Here is a 6,300-nt window from a genome sequence, read left to right on the forward strand (position 1 = left end):
TGAGATTGTGTGACATTTGGAATTCAGAGAACTTTCAGCCATACCATGCTTCACATCCCCTGAGAGGCATGAGGGGTTGTTGGTTCTTTCGGGAGACTGTTTGTTTTTAGTAGCCATGGTCAAAGAAGAAAGAAAAGGAAAAAATAGATACAGGGATCTTTCTCCCTCCCTCTCTCCCTCCCTCTCTCCCTCCCTCTCTCCCTCCCTCTCTCCCTCCCTCTCTCCCTCCCTCTCTCCCTCCCTCTCCCTCCCCCTCCCCCTCTCCCTCTCCCTCTCCTTTCCCCTCCCCCTCCCCCTCCCTCTCCCTCTCCCTCTCTCCCTCCCTCCCTCTCCCCTCCCCCCCCCCTCTCTCCTTTCGCCCCTATCATTGTTTCCTTCTAGGTTTAGGGGATAAAGGGAGGGTGTTAAAGGGTGGGAAAAAGAAGAGATCACAAAGTACCAAAGGGCAGATATATGTCACTCACATATTTTTGTGTTCAAATTAACTTGTGTTTGTAAAAAAGAAAGAAAAAAAAATATCAGTTTTCCCTATTGACTCATAAGATAGCTCATCATTCATTGACTCTTCATGAAATTTTCTCTTCTTTCCTCTGTTTATCCTGACCTATTCTTTTCCAAAAAGTGTACTTTGCTAATCTCTATGAGCTTAAGTATCCGGAGTTTTTGTCCCCGCCGGCAAGAACACACTCAGGACAACTGGAATCTTCTGCGGCAAAGCTTTATTGCTTACTTCTCAGGAAGACCCCGAACCCAGAAAATGGCGCTGCTTATATAGCCCGCAGCATGACGCTTCAGCACCTGATGTGGCACGACAGCTCCTGATTCGTTGCTCACCCATCACCCCACTACTACACCCCAAGATGGGCAGTGACTAGGAGTGAGTTCACTCTCACACCTGCGTACAAGGCTTGTTTACTAGTTAGGCACAGTGGAGGCCAGCGCCACCTTATAATGTCGATTGCTCGCGGCTTGAGATTGCTCGCGGCACGGCTCCCCACACTTAAGATATGCAGGCACAGAAAACTTTGTTTTCTTTTTCACTGTGAATTCCTTTTATTTTCATATTAAAAGTCTTTACCTGCCAAAATATTCTGGCAATATTTTTTTTCCTGAACCTGATTTCTGGGAGGATACCATGGACATACTATTTTCTAGTGGAATACACTTCAGTTTTGAATTGCTAGGCTCTTTAACATTGAACCTTCTTTTTAATTATCATTTTGACTGTGTATATCTCTTGAATTTGAAGATTATAATATATATATTTGAACTGCTTTTTCTCTTTTAACTACTATATGTTTTTTTTCTTGTCATTCATCTAAAGAGTGATATACCTCCAAAGCCTATTTGTACTTCTCTTCTGCATATCTCTATTTACTACTCTTTCAGTACCTATCTCCTCTGATAACTGTTCTTATCAAAATGATCACCCACCACTATAGTGATAACATATGCTGGTGACCATCTTATTTATCTTAATGAAGAAGATAAAATGGTCTTGGAAGAAAGGTTTAAAGTTCACTGTATCCTTAGATTACTATTAGTCATACAATAAGCATTAATAAGTATCTATTAAATTAATCTATCGTTATTCTATGAAATATATAAGGACTTATTGTAATTGGAAAACTAAAAATACCTCATATATATATGTATATACATATATATGTTGTCTTAGTCAGGGTTTCTATTCCTGCACAAACATCATGACCAAGAAGCAAGTTGGGGAGGAAAGTATTTATTCGGCTTACACTTCCATACTGCTGTTCATCACCAAAGGAAGTCAGGACTGGAACTCAAGCAGGTCAGGGAGCAGGAGCTGATGCAGAGGTCATGGAGGGATGTTCTTTACTGGCTTGACTCCCCTAGCTTGCTCAGCCTGCTCTCTTATAGAACCAAGACTACCAGCCCAGAGATGGTCCCACCCACAAGGGGCCTTTCCCCCTTGATCACTAATTGAGAAAATGTCTTACAATTGTATCTCATGGACGCATTTCCTCAACTGAAGCTCCTTTCTCTGTGATAACTCCAGCTGTGTCAAGTTGACACAAAACTAGCCAGTACATATGTATACATAAAATTTTATAGCCGATAAAGATGATATTTTCCATCAATATTTACCATTATTTACACAAAAGTGAAAATTCTATATCATGTTCTTAATATAAATAGCTACTTCTCTGTTAGAATTATCTGTGGTTCTAAGTTCTATCTGCATACAAATTCATCTAACTCCTCTTATTTTTATAATTCTGCAGAATATTATTTACTCATTTCACCATGCCTTAGGGATGTAGTTGATTTGGCTTAGAATATCACCCAAATTTGTAAGTCATATTCTACGTTGAAGACTAGTGAACATGCCAGAAATGAACATTTAACACCTTGTTCTAATGAAATGAATAAAATTTGGAGCTCTGTTATATAGCCAAGATGTGGTAGTAATGATATATTGCATATGTAAAAAACATGACTATATTTTCAATATTCTTTTAACATAAATATTTCAACAATGCATTTGTTAAATGGCTTAATTTAATTCCTCCATATGAATTGAAAGCCTCTTCCCTGACTACCGGCTCTCGTGGTACAAGAAGGTGCCATGAAAACATCCCAAGAAGGGATGCAATAAACAACAGAAGCCAGGTTTGGATTAGGTAGCACGATGATAACTAGCATGGAACAATAACCATAAGTGTGTATTATTGGCATGCATGCTGACAACGCTCTAATTGGACTTAAGACCCAATTAACAAGAATGAAACCTATCTGGCACTGGAAACCTAGCCAGTATCCATAACTGACCTCTAAGTGTGTTCTAAATATTTAACCTCATAAACAGAGACAAATGTAGTCCTTTCCCCTTATCAAGGAAACTTCTATTTGCAACAGATATAAACCTTTACATATAACCATAGCCAACCAAAATGCAGAGATTTGAAGCCAGGTCCCAACTGATTCATCAACAATACAATACCTAAAGATCAAAATCATTATGGGAGAAGAGGTAGAGAGACTAAAAGAGCCAGAAAATCAAGCAATTGTCTGTGAGATTGTACTCCTAAAATCACTTTTGCTTCTCCCCGATTTTCTCTAGTATCTGTCATGATACCATGGTAGCTGTTCTCTTCATTTTTACTAAGTAAAGATTTTGAAATCTTAGCTGGAGTAATAATAAAAATAGGCCAAAGCAAGTTATTATGGATAAAATAAATATAAAAGAAAGTTAAACTGTTTGCAAATGATCTGATTATATACTTAAAAGAACCCAAGGTCCATAACTGCCCCCCCCCCCCACACACACACACAAACAATGTTTCTTTCTTTCTTTTTTCTTTTTTTTTTGTTTTTTTTTGTTTTTGTTTTTGTTTTTTTGTTTTTTCGAGACAGGGTTTCTCTGTGTAGCTCTGGCTTGTCCTGGCACTCACTTTGTAGACCAGGCTGGCCTCGAACTCAGAAATCCGCCTGCCTCTGCCTCCCAAGTGCTGGGATTAAAGGCGTGCACCACCACGCCCAGCTGTTTCTTTCTTTTTAATCATTCTTATTTTTTTCTTTTTTATTAATAATTTTATTTATTTATATTCCAAATGTTGTCCCCTTCCTGGTACTGCCTCCACAATATTTTCACCCTGAACCCCTCCTTTGCTCTGAGAGGGTGCTTACCTACCCACCCACTCCCACCTGACCCTGCTAGCATCCACCTTCACTGGGGCATGAAGTTTCTACAGGATTAACCACATCCTTTCTCACTGAGGCCAGACCAAGACAGTCCTGTGCTTCATATGTAATGGGAACCATGGACCAGCCTATGTATGCTCTTTGGTTGGTGGCTTAGTCTCTGGAGCTCTGAGGGGTTTGGCTTATTGATAATGTTGTTCTTCCTATGGCGTTGTAATCCCCTTTAGTTCTTTCAGTCCTTTCCCTAACTCTTCTATAGGGTTCCTCTGCCTTAGTCCAATGGTTGGCTATAAGTATCTGTTTCTGTCTCAGTCAGCTGCCTATAGACCCTGTCAGAGGACAGACATGCTAGGCTCCTGACTGGAAGCACTACATAGCATCAGTAATAATGTTAGAGTTTGATGCATGCACATGGGATGGATTCCAAGTTGGGCCAGTCTCTGGTTGGCCTTTAGTCTCTGTTGCACATTTGTCCCTGCATTTCCTTTAGACAGAAACAATTCTGAGTCAAAAATTGCAAGGGAACCATCAAGTTGTATATGTGATTAGGAAACAAATTACAAAACAGAAAGTATCATTATTTTTTATGAAACATAGCACCCATAGTAGCTCCTTATTATTTCTAGATTAAGTGTTTTCATTACTAAATTTATATAAGGATACTATAGCACAATTATTAATTAAAATATGAAAATTTGATAGTTAATTTCTAAACAAATATGTATAAATCAAGCAAACAAAAAACAACTTTAATATTCTGTTTTGTATTAGTATTTACATTTATTTCATGTATGCTGTTTATACACTTATTACCGAACAAAACTGGAGTGCAAACAAATGTGCAAATACCACAATAAACATTATCAAATGAAATAACTGTTGCTAGTGTTATAGAAGCATATTAATGAGCACAGTGAGAAAGTTAACAGTAGAGGCCTACAGCCTGGGATGTTTTCCTGTTTTTATCATGAGAAAGTGCTCTGTAGCACCATGATGGTAATACTTCAAACAAACATCTAAAGCAGAGAACTTGATTGCTAGGAGGTTAGTTGGCATGGAGAGTTATTTGGGAAGTTACTAATACAGGCAGTATTGTGGACAGCTTCTGTTTGAGTCACCTGAACATCCTCCATAGCAAAAGCATAAGGTCGAAACAAAGCCATAGAGAAAATGCTAACTACCAAAATACAAAATGAAGGCTTTAAAAGTGCATTCTCATGACATCAGTAACTCAAGAAAAAGGAATGTTTTGTATGTTTGTCACAAATCCTTGGTTTGTGCACATATGTGAGCATTTATGTAGAAATTTGGCTTAATTAATAATCAAATGAAACTAATGCTGTTCTACTGCATTCTGTTTTAATTTTGTCTATTCTCCTTTCACATGTTACACCCCAATCATAGTTTCCCCTCCCTTTCTCTTCTCCTCTCAACCCTTACCTACTATTTTCTCTCCCAGATCCACTCCTCCTCCATTTCCCTTCAGAAAAAGACAGACTTCCCAGGGATAATAACCCAGTGTGGCATATCATGTTATAATAAGATTAGGCATATACCCTTGTATTCAGTTTGGATGAGACAATCCATTAGGGGAAAAAAAAGGGTTCTAAATTCATGAACAAGAGTAAGAGACAGCCTCTGTCCCCACAGTTAGATGTCCTCCAGCAACACCAAGCTATAAAATCATAATAGATTTGTAGAGGACATACATCAGAACCTTACAAGTTTTATGATTTTTGGTTCAGTCTCTGGAAGATCCTATGAGCCCTGATTAGTTTATTGTGAGCAATTTTATGGTTTCTTTGACCCTTCTGTCTCCTTAAGGATGAGTGGTTAGTGGCATTTTATTAAAATCACATGAGATGGTGTTTAAAAGAATTCTACAGGTTACTCAGTACAGTAGGAAATCTTTGTCATATTTCTCTTCATAACTGTGCTTAAAATTCATTTCTTTCTTCATATGCAGTGTAGATACAAAGCTTAATGCAGCCCATTGATAACTATTTATAAACTTAGACATTTGAGTAAGATTGTGGCAGTTTTTTTTTTTTTTTTTTTTTTTTTTTTTTGCTTCCAAATCCTGGTGACCCATTCTTAATGTTCAAGGGACATTTCCATGTCCTCTCTGAGAAGTGTAAGATTCTGCTCCACAGACTAATTAAATACTTCTACATTGGATAAGTCAGTTTTATTTGAGAACAACCCAATTATTTTTTTTTCCATTTTTTATTAGGTATTTAACTCATTTACATTTCCAATGCTATACCAAAAGTCCCCCATATCCACCCACCCCCACTCCCCTGCCCACCCACTCCCCCTTTTTGGCCCTGGTATTCCCCTGTACTGGGGCATATAAAGTTTGCAAGTCCAATGGGCCTCTCTTTCCAGTGATGGCCGACTAGGCCATCTTTTGATATATATGCAGCTAGAGTCAAGAGCTCCGGGGTACTGGTTAGCTCATAATGTTGTTCCACCTATAGGGTTGCAGATCCCTTTAGCTCCTTGGCTACTTTCTCTAGCTCCTCCATTGGGAGCCCTATGATCCATCCATTAGCTGACTGTGAGCATCCACTTCTGTAGAACAACCCAATTATTAACAGTAACTTCTTCAGAATGTTGTTA

The sequence above is a fragment of the Mus musculus genome, chromosome 5, assembly GCF_000001635.26.
Source record: "Mus musculus strain C57BL/6J chromosome 5, GRCm38.p6 C57BL/6J".
In the NCBI taxonomy this organism is placed as follows: domain Eukaryota; kingdom Metazoa; phylum Chordata; class Mammalia; order Rodentia; family Muridae; genus Mus; species Mus musculus.